The sequence below is a fragment of the Procambarus clarkii genome, chromosome 32 (genome assembly GCF_040958095.1).
Source record: "Procambarus clarkii isolate CNS0578487 chromosome 32, FALCON_Pclarkii_2.0, whole genome shotgun sequence".
NCBI classification, from domain to species: domain Eukaryota; kingdom Metazoa; phylum Arthropoda; class Malacostraca; order Decapoda; family Cambaridae; genus Procambarus; species Procambarus clarkii.
The window spans coordinates 13,661,033-13,678,450 of record NC_091181.1 but is presented as its reverse complement, the minus strand read 5'-3'; the positions used below and the strand labels follow the sequence as shown (position 1 = coordinate 13,678,450).

General features: G+C 42.6%; 1 protein-coding gene across 1 annotated transcript in view; it reads left to right on the top strand.

Annotated features, from left to right (window-relative positions):
* Window positions 1–17,418, top strand: part of LOC123759556 (uncharacterized) — a 105,753-nt gene that overhangs the window by 28,548 nt on the left and 59,787 nt on the right. The window contains exon 2 of the mRNA XM_069334791.1: window positions 13,734–13,803. The gene's annotated coding sequence lies outside the window, so the exon portion shown is untranslated. The remainder of the gene's footprint in view (window positions 1–13,733; window positions 13,804–17,418) is intronic.

Genomic DNA, 17,418 nt, shown 5'->3' with positions numbered 1-17,418 from the left:
CATTGGCAATTTTCGACGCCTACAAAATAACTATTAAACTGCTTCACCAGGCCTCTCTCGTTCCTGACTCAAGCACTAAGTCGTCCTCAGGCTTCATACACGAATGCCTGACTCGTTCCTCCTCTTGACGTAGCATGAAATTAGAGGTTCTTCCCTTACTGCCAAGGACACAAAAACGATGCAACCTCCTCCCACGACTTATGTTGCTCGAGTAAGGTCAAGAACCATGCCGTGAGCCTCATACCTTATCATCAAACTCTCCACATCTCATGTCAAGTCATTTATTTACATATTTATCCACTGCCCACGCTTTTAAACTCCGCATCAACCTCTGCCGAGTATTTAATATATACTCACATGTCTATATATCCTTTGACCTCTCAGTTGGGTCTCGTTTGCTGAATACCTCTCACAGGGTAGACTCATTTTTCAGGCTACCTGGGGTCACTCCCCTCCCCTTATTTCGAGACTTATTACAGTGGGGAGGCTCGGGATAATGCATCAGCCACCATATTGTCTCGTCCTCATATGTGCTTTATTACCAGGTTATATTCTTGGAGCAATAAAAACCACCTGGTTAACCTCTGGTTCACATATTTCATTTTACTCAAGAATATTAGGGGATTATGCCCACTCACATATACTTCAAAATGCTTCAGTGCCAGCACTAGAGCCAGTCTCCTTCCCGACTGTACTGTATGGTCTCTGGTGTTTAACAAACTTCTTCGAGAAGAAGGATACGGGGTGATAAATATCATCTTTCCGCTGCGTCAGTACAGCTCCAGCTTTATATCACTAGCATTTACGAACAACGCAAATAGTGCTCCAAAATCCTGCGACACTAGTGCAGGCGCCTCCGTCAGCAATCTTTTGGTCTTCTCAAATGCTTCCTGTGCTATCCCGCTCCACTCCCACTTCTTGCTCTTCAATAACAAACTTGTCATAGGAGCGGCTACAGTGGAAAAATTTTCACAGAACTTCCGGTAATACCCAATCATACCTAGGTATCTTAACAACTCTTTCTTACCTCTGGGTACTGGGAAATTATTGATGGTTTCCTCTTTCGTTCTTACTAGAGCAACCTCACCTTGCCCTACTACATATCCTAGTTATTTCAGGCGGGCTCTCCCGAACTCACTTTTTGCCAAGCTAACCGTCATGTTGGCTTTCTCCCACCGGTGGAACAAATCCAGAAATCGGTCCACGTGATCCCTCCAGGACTCTGCGAACACTACAATATCGTCGATATACACTGCACATCCTGTTGCGCCTTGCAACACCTGATTCGTTACTCGCTGAAAGCTACTATCACTAATTTTAATCACAAACGGCATTATTTTATCCTGTATAAACCGTCTGACGTCACAAACGCTGAGATTCTCTTGGCTTCCTCAGACAGGGGGGATTTGGAAGTGTCCCTTCAAAAGATCTATCTTCGATACATACCACGCACTTCCAATCCGCTCAATACAATCGTCAATGCGTGGTATTGGGTACCTTCGGCGACTGCGATTGCGTCCACCTTCCTGTAATCAGTACAGAGCCGGTAAGTGTCATCATTCTTTTTCACAAGGAGACAAGGTGAACTCCAGTCACTGTCACTAACCTCCGCCAGGTCCTTATCCAGCAAATACTTAACTTCTGCCTTCATCGCCTCTGCCTTCTCTGGACTAACCCTGTAAGGGTGCTGCTTGATGGGGGTCAGCACTCCCTACATTGACTTCATGTACCGTTCTATGGTATCTTCTGGGCACATCCGTAAATAGTGACCTATTCCTCCGTAAGATCTCCACCAACTCCTGGCGTTGGTCATCCTTTACATGACCTAAACGCTCATCTATTTCGGTCAGGCTTTCCGTGTTTGATATCTTTGCACCATCAGCCCTCTCTAACTTACGGTTTTCCTCCTCTTCTCCTTTTCCGTGTCCCACATAAAGCACAGTCGTCTGTGGCGGGGCTTCTATCTTCCCCTCTTCACTTGGAGGCTTATCTCTATCATAATATATCTTCATCAGGTTCACATGACAAACCTGTAATTTCCTGGGACGATCTGGCCCATATATCACGTAATTCACGTCTCCTAACACCTTCTGGATCGTATATGGCCCACAAAATCTAGACTCGTATATACTTCCCTTCACAGGCAGGAGGACTAACACCTGATCTCCTTCCTGAAACTTCCTGTCCTTCACCTTCCTGTTGTGATATTTGACCATCTCTGCCTGGGACGTCCTTAAATTTTCCTTGGCTAACTCTCTGGCCCTAGAGAGACGCTCTCTAAAAGTTTTCACGTATTGTCCCACATCCACCTTCTGCCTTTCCTCAGTGAGCTGTTCTTTCAACGTACCCACTGGACTTCTCACTGAGTGTCCGTATACCAGTTGAAACAGGATGAATCCGAGCGATTCAACCACTGCATCCCTGATGGCAAATAATACGGATGGTAATGTCTCGTCCCACTTACTCCCTTCCTCAGCATAGTATATCCTTTACAAACTCTTCAGTGTTCCATGGAAATGCTCCAACGCACCCTGCGACTGAGGGTGATACGGTAACGAGCGCACTTCTTCTACCTTCCATCCTCTTACAGTTCCCCTTAACAGTTTCGATTGGAAGACGCTCCCCTGGTCCGTCTGGATAATCTTGGGCATGTCTACCCATGCAATGTAGTTCTGCAGTCTATCCAGAACGGCTCGTGATATTTCTTTCCTCAAGAGGACCGCTTCGGGGAAACGGGTGGCTGTACACATTATGGTCAACAAATATTCGTAGCCTTTCCTGGTCCTAGGCAACGGGCCTACACAGTCTTCCAGGACCCTCTTGAAAGGCTCACCAAAAGCTGGGATGGGCCTCAAAGGTGCCTTTGGTATAGCCGGGGCCGGCTTACATGCACGCTGGCACGCCAATCATGTCCGACAATACCTTTTCACGTCCCTCCATATGCTTCGCCAATAAAAATGCTCTTGTACTTTCTTCAAGGTCTTTTTCACACCCAAGTGCCCTGCCATATCCATGGAGTGGGCCAGTTCTAACACCACTGCCCTAAACTCTTTCGGCACTAACACTTGGTGCTTTTCTAACCACACTTTATCCGCGCCGGCTTTATCCGGTTGCCACTTCCTCATCAATATGTCATTGTCCCATATAATAATGCACAGGGGACTCCGGACATGAGTTTCCCCCTTTCGCCTCCTTGATCTGATCTATGAATTCGTCGATCTGTGCCCTAATTAGGTCACTCTTTTCACGCTGAATCGTTAAGGTAGGGTCATCTTCACTTCTGGCCTCATCGAGTCTTCATTTACCTGAGCTGAACCTTCACCGAACAGCCCTGATACTTCCACGTTGACTTCTTCCTTCGGTGGAGTTGACACTGCCACATCGTCTCCAGTGTCACCCTCGGCGGCTTCATCCGACCCTGTCATTACACAGACCGGGTACACAATGACTTAACTGTCCTCTGCTTTATCCTCGAGGATGCTAGCTAGGTCTACTTTGTCCAGTGTTCCATCCGTACCACGGCCCTTTTGGCACTCCTCCGGCACAGCTTTTACTATTAGCTCTGGCAACACCTTAGATCCACAGAAGTCATTCCCTAGGATCACTTGGACTCCTGAGATGGGTATGTTGGGGCACACTCCCAACATCGCCTCCGTCGACAAATAATCATACTTTAGCTGGACAGCACACATGGGATGTCACTCTCAGACAACAACCCATGAACCTTTATCTTCCTACTGTCAGCTAACAGTCGATCATCCCCAATTAGGTCTCTCAAAATCAAACTCTATTAGCTCCAGTATCCCTGAGGATATCAACCTCCACTTCAGGTCGGCCTTCTATGCTGACCCAGCCTTTACTGATGAACGGCCTATACCGCTCGTTCACTAAGTTTATTTTCTGTGGTTTGTCCTGTAAGACATTAATACATATGTTTCGGCGGTCACACATTGTCAGGTCACAACTCTCCTACCCTGTCTACAATCTTTCTTCATGTGACAATATCTGTTACAATTGTAACATCTCATTTGGGAGAAGTCTCTTCTATGAGTTCCCGAGTGGCTCTGACTCTGCCCACTCGCGTTGGAGCTCCTTGGACGAGGTACACTACTCGCACTCTGCAGGGTCTGACTGGACTCTTGACTTCTCGGCACGGACTTGGTTTCCTGCTTGTTTCCAGCAGGCGGGCTTGGCCACTTCCCTTCCTGGGGTTTAAAGCTAACTGGTCTGTTTGTCTGGCCACCAAAACTTCTTCCTTCCCAGACTCCACTGGGTCTGCCATTGTTACATCTCGCCTCACTTTTCACCCTGTTCTCCCTTAAACTCTTATATGCCTCAGTAATCATGTCTGCCTTATCTGTGGTATCTTTTACATCCTTTACTCCTGCCTCCTGGATCTTGAACTTCGTCTCGGGGTGCATCATTTCTAGGCATTTCTCCATGATCATTAGCTGTTTTAAATCAGAATAAGATCCAACTCCGGCAGCCTCCGTCCATCTCCTGAAACGCATTTCCAGATTCCTTGCCGTCTTAGCAAACGTACTTGCTGGAACCTTCAGCATTTCTCTGAAGCGTTTTCTATATGCTTCTGGGGTCAACTGAAACGAGCGCAGTGTGCTGCTCTTTACTGTCGCATAATCCTGGCATTCTTCCAATGATAATTGGGTATATGCCTCTCTTGCAGTACCGGTCAACCTTAATTGAAACAATTGGACCCATTCTTCCTGTGGCCATTCTTTGATGTTGGCTACATTCTCGAAATGCTCGAACAAGCTCTCCACTTCCTAAGGCACAAACAGGGGAATGCCTTTTTCTCTGACTTTTTTATCATGTGGGTGCTCTCTGGCAACCCATGCTCAATCCTTTGCCATGCCAAAGTTTTATTTGCTTCTATTTCCAATTGTTTTGTTTTCTCCTTTTCTCTCTCGACTTGGGCTTTCTCTATCTCCAGTCTGGTTTTCTCTTTTTCTTTCACCTGTTCTAACTCCAGTTCTCTTATTCTGGTTTTCACCTGTTCTAACTCCAGTTCTCTTATTCTGGTTTTCACCTGTTCTAACTCCAGTTCTCTTATTCTGGTTTTCACCTGTTCTATCTCCAGTTCTCTTATTCTGGTTTTCTCCTTTTCTACCTCTAGTTTAATTTTATCTACTTCATTTTTCATCTGAATTTCTAACTTCAACTTTTCCAGTTGGAACTGTCTCTCTTTGTCCTGACGCTGCATCTGGAAATCTAGCTGAAATCTTTCCAAGCTTCTGTTCCTGTTACTTCTGCTACTGCGGTTACTCCTACTACTCCTACTTGATCCTTGGGATCTCACTTCATTCTGCCCATCATCTTCCTTTGCACTTCCGGCTCTTTTCTGGGCTCCTTGCTCTGCCGCTTCATTCCAAGCTCTCATCTGTCTAAGGATCTCATCCTTCATTCCAGCCACTTTAGATGATTTCACCTTGATGCCACATTTCTCCACTATATACTTCAACTGCTCCTAGGTGCAACCTTCCAAGTCCTCAGGCTTGCCTGACTCTACAAACGTTTGCACCTTCTCCATCCTGTCCTGTGAGTCATCCCGGGAGAGAGAAAATATACCTGTGGTCACACGGCATACTCACTTCCACAAAGGGTGTACCAGTCCAACCTCCTGGACTCGAACTGAGGGTGTGTCAATCCAATATCCAGGACAGGCCCCCAATATCTGTCTCGACATTCTAAAGGGGGGTTGGGGCTAATGTAGCTTAAACCTCCAAAGAGCTCTGGTTACTGCACCAGACTGTTATTTGCGTACAGGTAGACAACGTCCCCCAACCACTCTCTACTGGAACAGACAACCGACCTCGGCAGACACACTCCCGCTACCGTCGGGTGACTAACAATAAACTCTGGAATGCTTGAAATCTTCTCAGGAGATCACCCTGTATGCCTCTCCATCTTGGAGAGGGGTTCAGCGTCACATATCAAGGGGGTGCGGCTCCAACACTGGCCTCGTTGTCCTGTGCACACACCCTACTTGAGCCGCCTTGACTTCCCACTCTCTCCTTGTTTAGAGTAATCTCCTCAATCCCCCATTTCTGAAATTAGTATTCCTTACTACCCTGTCCACAGCTATGATCCTTTCTCTCTCTTTCTCTTTTATCTGATTTCTGGGAAGCCTCACCAGGACCAGGGCAAACACCTGTTAACTTTATACATATAATAAACAAAGAACATGTACAGTACACTACATAAAAGAAATGAGAATATTGACCTAAACACTTTAAGCTACTATAACCTGGTTGCAATCCAATGCCATCAGGGCTTCACCGGCCGTCAATATCAAGTGGTTGCCCAACCTCTGACTGGTCACTTACTACTCCCTCACCAAGTGGGGTTAACTGTTGTCGTAATAATACTATACCATAAGCTAGAAGTGTCAATATTACACAGTCAATCTTGAAAGTACATAAAGCTCTGGCTGTTGTGGAGGAAAACCTGACTCCAATAACTAATAATTAAATATATACTTCGATAGCTATGAAGGACCACCACTTTTTGAGAAAAAGTGGAAAACAAAATAAGACAATGGAAAACACTGATCCCAAGAGCTAGTGTCCTAGGGATCTTAGTGAAACTGTATTTCTTATATAAATGGAGTCAAATTAACCTACACAAAATTGGGGGGTTACATGCTAAAAGATTAATACATCCCTAGCGTTATTCTGGTGCTGGTTCGTCACCAGAGTAAATAAAATATGAAAGTAAATAAGGTTGATTGTAATACCTTAACTGGAGGTAAATGCACCTCAATATACTGCTGGATAAAACAGTACAGGATATAGATCAATGGGTTAATATAATATATCTCTTTGAGAGATCACTACTGTAACTACAGAGTTATTGCTACAGATAAAAAAGGGACAGCTTAACTGTAAATCTTGAGAGGTGTAATCAGTTGCCACGCTCCACCGACGACGTGTTGCATAGGGCAAATTGTTGCACATGAAGGTGGGGAAGCCTAGCACCTCGGTGGCGTCGCCTTGTTACTGAAAGGCAATTACATTGCAGAAATCTTCTACATAATAGGTAACTACAAATGCATCCTAAATTATAAAGATAACTGTAGAAATCTTCAGCCCAATATCTGTGCAATTTATATTCAAGCACTGTAAATTCCTTCTGTAGAAAACAATGAAAATAATCATCTAATTAGATGGCAAATTTACTAAAGACACGTACAGGATTTTATTTTTTTATATACGGCCTAACGACAACTAGCCTAAATGTTAACTGTGGCCACATGATAACAAACAGGTGAACCTAGCTGCCGAGCCGCGTGTCCGTTGATGTGGAGACTTGAGCAATTCTTCGTCCTCCAGCTGCAGCTTGAAAGGCGTTGACTTTGGAATTGCAGATATGCTAGTCTGGGACACAGCTATATTCTGCCAGATAACGTGGCACCGCTCTTCTGGTCTTGGGAGCGAAATAAGTAGGATCAAAACGTAGCTCTGCTACACGCTGTCAATGGCGTCCGAGTCGTGCTCTCTTGTTCTGTGTCTGGTGACGCTCTCACCAGACAAGCTTACTGCCTTAAATGGCAGTAAGCCATTTAAGCTTACTGCCTTAATAAAATATGCCTAATGTATTCAGAAACACTTGCCACTATCGCTGGGCACACGATCAACTACAGGCAATTACGAACAACTGGTTAAAATGACTTACCCCAGAATTTATCGGGTGCGGGTGTGTTCAAGCCTTAGTCTTCGACATTGGCGATCCCCGACGCCTACAAAATCGCTATTAAACTGCTTCACCAGGCCTCTCTCGTTCCTGACTCGAGCACTAAGTCGTCTTCAGGCTTCATTCATGAACGCCTGACTCGTTCCTTCTCTTGACATAGCATGAAATTAGAGATTCTTCCCTTAATGTCAGGGACACACAGAAGATGCAACCTCCTCCCACGACTTCTGTAGTAAGTTCAAGACCCCTGCCGTGAGCCTCGCACCCCATCAACAAACTCTCCACATCTCATGTCAAGTCATTTATTTACATACTAACTGTACCCGGCAATGCGTTGCTGTGGCTCAGCACTGTATGTACGATGCTGAGCCACAGCAACCTTCCCCTGTCTCCCAGTCCTCCCCACCGTTCAACCCTCCACCCTCCCCTCGTCCTCCCAACCATTCCTCTCTCCCACGTCCCCTTATCCTCCCAACTATTCCCCACTTACCCATCTCCTCGTCCTCCCCAACATTCCCCCCGTCCCTTTGTCCTCCCCACCATTCCTCATTCTACCGTCCCCTCATCCTCCTAACAATTTCCAACTCCACTGTCCCCTCATCTTCTCCACCATCTCCCACTTCCCCATCCCCTTTTCCTCCCTACCATTCCTCCCTCCCCTTGTCCTTCCCACCATCCCCCCACTCCCCTGTCCCCATGTTCTCCCTTCCATTCTCCATTCCCTTGTCCCCTTGTGTCAAAATTTCAAAGCAATCGGTAAAGTGCTTTCAAAAATTTCCCTCACATAAAAAACTCATGAAAATCACAGTTTTTCAAAAGTAGCATGTTTTTTTTTCCCCTGTCACAGACGTGACATCTGTGTCACGTCTTGGTAATTAGTGATTTTGAACAAACGAACATATACATTTTTATTTATATAGATTTTTCCACTGCCCATGCTATTAAACTCTACATCTGTCTCTGCCAAGTATTTAATATATACTCACATGTTTATATATCCTTTGACCTCTCAGTTGGGTCTGGTTTGCTGAATAACTCTCACAGGGTAGACTCGTTTTTCAGGCTACCTGGGGTCATAACACCAGTTACTGGTTAAGTGAGGCCGTAACAACACTACTTACAATGACCCCTTGAGGGTTACCACCCAATGTGGCCTAGGACATCTAGGGAGGTAAGGGATGCATAACGACTATAGTACATTATATATATATACACCAGATAAAATAAGATGAAACGAAAGGTTAATTAGTCAATGTTGACTGGGGTAGTGGATGTGGTGTAAGGAAGAAGTTTTTGTTTGGTCTAGACTGTGCTAAAGGCTGCAATGTAAATGTTACCATTTCGTTCCTAGACAATTACATCAGTGAAATGTAGGTGTAACGTCCCTTCCCTCACTTTGAAATCACTGCCAAAGAGACCCCTAATACCAACATGGAGGATTTCAAACTGATCGATAGTCCAATGAGCACGGTGAAGTAGAATGGAAATCAATATGTCGTCCTGCTGTTGGCCTGCTGTTCCACCTCCTATGGACCTTTTGATCTCAGCACAACTAAGTCTCAGAGTCGAACTTCAAATGGGTTACTGGAGTCTCCACCCTAGTGACTATTATAATATGTGTTTATTCAGTCGGCACTTTAAACGAATAATCATAGATACAATGGGAAGTCTAGGTACCGCTGATGACTCTTAAACAACTTCCATGCAGTGACTGGTTGTGTCGGGAAAAAAACGACCTCCTATAATAGTCTTAGTTTCAATATGCAGATAATTGTGCTGCTATTCTTCCTATACTCTAATAACCAATACTAACACAAATTAATTTAATAACTCGTTCAAAGAAAACGAGATTGCACTGGAATTGTCACTTAAATATGAGATATTATTGCCACATCACCAGGAAATATATTAATGAAATATAAACAACCCCTAAAACTCCCAGTCCAGCATTATAAACAATATAAAACTGTTTTCTGTGATTTGATCACATGAAACAATAATTTAAATCAACGCCTCCCTACCTTTGTTGATAAACGGCCCGAAAATTGAGCTGGTTCCCAGTGACGTCACTAGCCTGGGAAGGAGGAAGAGGCCATTATGTAACCAGAATTCTCTTCTGAGTGAAGCGCTCTAGGCAGCCACGTTTATACTCGTCATCCGACCCATCTCTACGTTCTTCTGCAGCCGCTACCTTAATTACTTTGTTCCAGTTGTATAAAACATGTTTTATTTAATTGTTGAGCTCATAAATATCATAGTAACAACCAGTTATGAGAAAGGCAAAAAAAAAAAAAACAGGGTGAGCCTCTCACAATCACTTAACTAATAATATTATTATGCCACATCTGTGATTAGGAGCATATATGCTGTAGCAATATTGAATTCTTCTGGCAGAACTTCTGTAGCACCCTGAGGAAATTGATGATATCTACTTGTGACCACGTTACGGGCTATTCATGCCCGTGCCACCTTTTGGGTGGCTTAATCTTTATCAATCCGTGACCACGTGAGGACGTATCGTCCATACCTGGCGATGCCTAGGTGACACACTTGTACCCATATTGAAGCCATCTAATCAGATAAGGCGATTGTGTACTCAAACTAAGCCAAGTAGATTAATCAAGTAACCTTTAATATAAATTTTCCTGTCAATCGATAATTCTCGATTGATAGGCTATAATTATCGACCCAACTCCCCCGAACTTGTGTAAGAATATGACTTATGGGAGAATTTAATTATATTCAATCCACTCAATAAAACATACAGTCCGCTAAGCTATCGTAAGAAATAAAATAATAAATAAATTTATATTATAAATTGGAGCTCATTAAATTAATTAATTAATTAATAATTAAAATAAATGATAAAATCCCAGGAGTCAGAATACCCCACAGGTTGGAAATAGATGGGCAGCGGCTCTGTGGGTCTGCCCCAGAAGATGGCCAGCGGCTCTGTGGGTCTGCCCCAGAAGATGGGCAGCGGCTCTGTGGGTCTGCCCCAGAAGATGGGCAGCGGCTCTGTGGGTCTGCCCCAGAAGATGGGCAGCGGCTCTGTGGGTCGCCCCAGAAGATGGGCAGCGGCTCTGTGGGTCGCCCCAGAAGATGGGCAGCGGCTCTGTGGGTCTGCCCCAGAAGATGGGCAGCGGCTCTGTGGGTCTGCCCCAGAAGATGGGCAGCGGCTCTGTGGGTCTGCCCCAGAAGATGGGCAGCGGCTCTGTGGGTCGCCCCAGAAGATGGCTAGTGGTGCGGCGCAACACTCTCCACCGTAGGACACGCCCACTGTTGCAGGTGTAACTCAAACATTGTACCATAGTCATTGGCCTCACCTACAATGTATTCTCACAGTGATTATCTAAGTCTAAACTCAGCCCATTGTTTGAAAGAAACAAATGGACAGTCAAGAGAAAGTAAATAATTTCCACAAATCACTGGCCTCTTAATCACACAGGAGCATCTGGCTAAGGAACATTAATATATTCATATAAATTATTATAAAATTATAACACTTCCTCTTAATGCATCCACAAATGCCTTCTTGAGGTTATCTTGAGATGATTTCGGGGCTTAGCGTCCCCGCGGCCGGTCTTCGACCAGGCCTCCTTTTTGTTACACACCCCTAGGAAACATCCCGTAGCAGCTAACTCCCAGGTACCTACTTACTGCTAGGTGAACAGCATCATCAGGGTGAAAGAAACTCTGCCCATTTTTATTTCTGCCTCCACCGGGATCGAACCCGGAACTTAAGGACTGCGATTTCCGAAGCGCTGTCCATCCAGCTGTCAGGCGCCTGAATATAAGAGAAATACAGTCATAAGGAATATAGTACCAACTAACCTCTTCTTGTTCCATAGAACCATACCAACTCAATGGGGGAAGGGGGTGGAGTTAAGTAACTACTGCTCAAATGGATGTTCCTCTAACAACCATCCTACATGCCTCTGTTGCTGTGTTACGCCACTCCCACTTGACAACCAAACCTTCTGTCAACGTGTAATAGATGGCAGCAAACCTTATGTCACCCCCTGTTATAGATCGAAAATTAAAATATGCACTATACTCCTGGGGTAACCAGCTAGAATTACTACTGCAGAAAATTTGTGGTTCTCCTTGACAAGGTTGCCACACAAATGTATCATCCCCGGAATTATACATTAACCTACTGAAGACTGTAGGGGAAAATTGGACACCACGCAATCCTTGTGCTAGCATTCCAAGTTCTCTATTTACTAGAGAAAAGTGGACCTACTTCACAGGCTATCACTGTCAAAGGAAATGTCACTTTAGAGACAGGAACGTCACTAGCTCGCACTGACCTAGTTAACCACTGTCCACCACTTGAGTTAACCACTTGAGCAACAGGTCATCACTTGGTTGCATTGCACTTCAGTAATTTGCCAAAAAACACTGGCACTAACGTCACTGGAGCAACAGCTCATTAGTGGTTTGGACTGTCTCTCTTACATTGATGTTACCGATCACATGGCGATGTGGAAAATCAATAAACCAGGCTGTGGAACATTACATTACTTCATTCACCTACATCGTCACTTCTCCTGGACGCGTAGAATGTGGCCCACGACCTTCAACTTCTTCTGAGTCGCAACTAGATACAGTAGTCGGGAATCTTAGTCTTGTCGTATTGCCATCTATTAGAAATTGCACAAAACTGCCTTCCGGAGATCAAAAGAGGCCGCCCCTTGTGCAATCTTGACATCCTAGACTCCGTTGATCGGTCTGGCGCTATGTATAACATAAAACCTTTCTCGGCTTGGGAGTGCTTTGAAGTATGCCCTTCACTCGCGAAATAAAGTGTCAGTGAGTTCTCCGGGGCCAAGGGAGTGTCTCTCAGTCCCACAGGTTGATCGGCAGGTTCGTATTAACTCCAACAAATTTAGCTGCACACTTGCATCCTAGTTTCTCTGACTCTACTGTAGGCATGGAAAATTTACTTAGACGACAATGCTAGTGGATGTCTTGCTTCATATCTAATAGGCTAGACTACCCTATTAAATGGATAAACTTCCAATAAACGCAAAAATTATGGGCCCTATCATTACCTCGCTCTAAGTAAATATTGCTTTGGTCTGTCTTAAATGTTTAAAAATGTTAGAGTCTAGAAAGACTCTAAAGTCTACTATGATTCTAGAATCTACAAAGGCTCTAGAGTCTACAAAGATCCTAGACTCTATATATCTAGTTAGTCTAAAAAGGCTGTTGTCTACATAACACTTCCTTCCCACTAGAAGGCAACATGACAGACAGCCCCCCCCCCCCCACCTCATTCCATAAAACAAGGCATACTGAGTGGGGAGCCAGAGATAAGGCATCAGCCACAACATCTGCTTCCTCTTTGATGTGCCTGATACACATGCAACCCGTTCAATATAACCTGTTTTTTGGGCTGCTATTACAGGGATGCCATGTGTCAACCCGTTCTCGCACTTGCTTACAGTTAATATTGGCTTATTTAATAAGTGCATATGTGACACACTAATTTATTGAGAATATTTTAGTTTACCTTGAAAAGCTTCACAGAAAACACCGACCTCACCTAACCTTCTTTGTATGTTAAGATAAGCATCTTATTGCTTCTCATTTACAATTATTACTTAACCTATTAACGGTATAGGTTAAGTAATAATTGTAATTAAGAAGCAATAAGATGCTTATCTTAACATACAAAGAAAGTTAGGTGAGGTCGGTGTTTTCTATGAAGCTTTTCAAGGTAAACTAAAATATTCTCAATAAATTAGTGTGTCACATATGCACTTATTAAATAAACCAATATTAACTGTAAGCAAGTGCGAGAACGGGTTGACACGTGGCATCCCTGTAATAGCAGCCCAAAAAACAGGTTATATTATAACTGTTATTATATAGTCGATTTATTAACATTTAAAGGTTATTATTAGTCAAAAAAATTTAGAAAATTTTTTTATGTGTGTTTTTAATGCATGTTTTTATGTGTGTGTATGTATGAATATCTGAGTGAATGTATTTTATTGATAATTTGTTTTACACAGGTGGGTACAGGAACAAACGACAGCTGACTCCTGTTAGCAGGCTGAGAGTTTTCCCTTCCCAGAGCTACTGGTAAGCTTTACCCACTTGTTTCCCTGGAACTATATATATATATAGCATAAATAATGAAGAAATTAACACGTGATGAACAATGCGATAGTGTAAGACAACGAAGAAAGGATTAAGACACGAATTTCCTTAAGTACTCTTGTATTTAATAATACATCTTCAGAAGAATGGATTTACAGTTCAGTAGGTGTGGATATATAGGCAGGAAAGAGGTGATGTGAGGTGAAGTATAATGCTTTAACGAGATAATAGGAGTTAATAAGGTATTAGTGTATCAATGATCCTACTCAAATCCCCATTTAACTGATCAATCAAAAATGGATCTAAATTTTACAAACCACTGCTGATATTCAAATCGCCAATTCAAATGATTGTGTAGTCTGTATTAAAGCAGATTCAAAAATGCTCCTCTTGAAAATGCTTTTACAATTCGTTATGGAAAATGCCATCTCCCAATCAATTTGGTTAGAACTCTCTGACAAATGAACAAACAAAGCATTAGCTAATTGGCCATGTCCTACAGAGTATTTATGTTGTGAAATTCCTAATTTTAATTCTTTAAATGTTTGTCCTACATAGAACCTATTACAATTTGTATAAGGTATTTTTTAAAGGACATAATTATCACTTCGAGGACTGTTTCTAACAGATAATTTTCCAGCAGTGTTTTCGTAATTAAACAATACATGTATATCAAAAAGTTTCAAGGCCTTGACAATATTTTCGAACCCAGAAAAATATTTTAAACATAACACATATTTTGGTCGAGTTTTCGCACTTTATATATTATTATAATATGAAAGAAGTACTTTGCTAAGGCAAACTTCCAAAAAAATCAGTGGATAACAATGCTTGAGACCAATAGAATCATTATTCTTAAACTCTTCATCCAAGAATTCTGGACTAATAACCTGAAGAGCTCTTAGATACATAGAGAACAAAATTTATTGTTTCACATTGTATCTATGCCCTGAGAAATAATGAACATCAGATAAATTATTCGTACACTCTCTGTAAACACTAAACTATAGTGAAAAATCTTCTCTATGAATAAGTATATCTAAGAATGGCAAACATTTGTTAATTTCAGTCTCTATAGTAAATTTTATTTAGGCGACCAGATAAAGACAAATTTGTCAGAATATACGTTTGTAGGCCATATACACAAAATATCATAAAAATATCTAAACCATGGAATAATTCCAGGGTTAATTTTTTAAACAAATTACTTTTCGTAAATTTACTTCTAAGAATGTAAGTTTACTTTTAATAAAATGTACTTTTAATAATGAGTATTATTTACAGAGTTTATCACCATTGCTTTCAAACTTGTACATGAAATTTTTCGAAAAGAAATTTGTTTATAAAATTACCCTTGGAATCGTATCATTTATTCTAGCATTCCTCTTCATTTATTCTACCATTCCTCAGAGTTGCAGCACATCAATCCTGTCTCAACTTGATAATTTACAATAATGGAGCTAGCCTGGTAGCAGGAGAAGTTTGTCTGAGATAGATTTGTTTACATCCAACAGTCTATACTGCACTGGAACAACAACGGTGCATATAGAAATTTATACCACCTAGATCAACGGGGTACAGAGTTTTTTTACGAGAGAATGACAGGTGTCCTCTAACAATGTTTGAGGAAGATAAAACACCACCAAAAATTTGATCTAGCAGAGCGTGGTACAGAATAAGATGAATTCACCCTATAAAGGGGTGAATTCCCCTATAATAAAGTTAATGTTCAGCCAGGCAATATTGTCTTTGTGGAGAATGTTAGACCAAGGTCTGATGGCCGTTAGATAAAGTCGTCTCCATCCAACCTGATAGCCAGGGCATTCTAAGAATAGTGAAATTTCAGTCCAGGGGAGTTACTTACCTGAAGACACTGCAATAACTAGTACGGCTGGAATCTGTGTGTTGAATAGATCCTGGACATATTACTGTTTCACCAACTACTTCACATTATAAGGACCCACAAACTACAACACGGAACATTTGTCCACAAAGGACACCGGACACCAGAAGTAACAAAAATTACATTTTACTATGAAACCAGAGGGGAATAAAGTTAGTTACTGACTCATGGTTGTCCCATAACATGGACTTCGAGCCATTAGTCTTTCCCCGGAAAGTTGTGGAAAATATCCACCATTATAATAATATTATTATTGGTTATTTAAGGTTCACAGAGAGTGCGGTCCCCCTAGCATACATCTAGTCTAGCTAGCCTTGATGTTGTGCATCGTCACATTAACTGTACCCATCAAATTTCTACTTTAGTAGTATTGTTATTAAATCAACATTATATAAATATTTAAAACCTATCTTCATTTAGTTTTAATATTAGGCGGAATAGGTAAATATGTTTCACTGAAAGTTGGATCCTACTGGAGGTGGGGAGTGAAGACAATTATTATTATCACTACCCCATTGTTATCATGAGACATGTGTTCTCTCTTGGTTTTATCTACATAGGTCCCATCTAGCTGAACCAGTTCTACAGAACTCTATTTACTGTCACGAAGGAAGAAGGGCCGAGCCTCGTTGAGCTCCACAGGTGACCAGTATTACAAACATCATAAAGTTCCTATCAAGGATAAGCACTCAGTGGTTTAAGACACTGTTTTTGAAAGTGCGAGTGGTGAGAGAGTTAGACGTTCCACTGAAGCCTCATTCCAGGTTCTAAAGGCCTGGCATACGACTGTGTGGTGGTGTTGAAAGTCGACAACAGGCTTTTAACGCCACGACACAGCCGTACGCCAGGCCTTGGGAACCATGGGGCTTAAGTGGAGCGCCTAACTCCTTCACCACTTCCAACACCACCACACAGGCTTCCAACACCTGTCACCTACACAGGTGACCAATATTACAGCTTGGGCCGTCTGTGATCCTTCTTGGTGGTAAAAAATACTCATCCTTGAGGCCGGAAAAGCCTGTTATTTGACGCCAGTCTATTTGCTGAAAATGCCTGCATACAGGGATGTTGCCTTTGTGGCCTCTTCATGTTATTCACATGATTGACGTTTTGTGGCCTATTTGTCATGTATGGGATTATGTGTACGTGCACGAATCCCTCCCTACTAATGCTCCACTCCACGTGTTGGGTGTCAGGGGTAGTGATAAATGTAGTTATTGTGATGGTCCCGAGACTCCGCTACATGTTTTCTATTTTTTTAATCATAGAGCTGCTCTCGTGACCTCTGCTGAGGGACACGACTACTTCTTTGTGTTGGGCTAATGTCATTATTGACCCCTTGGGGATGTTCATATTTAGTTTTCCACACCTTCATAATATATTGGCGGAGTTACTGTCGGATTATATACTTTGCCTCTGGACTAGGCGGCAGGAGGGATAGTCTGTGGACCGGACCCTGCCGGGTCGGGTACAGTACAATGCTCGGGGGGTTTACAGATGTTGCTTGGGGATGGTATAGTCACTTATTTTACACATGGTTATGTACAGGTAATATAGTTATATTTTGTATTGCATTGTTGGTTAGGCTGAACGTGTTACTGTGCTTGGTGTATTGTTATTGTTCACTGGTGTTCTGTAATTTTTGTCACTAAGGGCGGTTGGTGGTATTTTTATTCTCTTACATTTCGGATCCA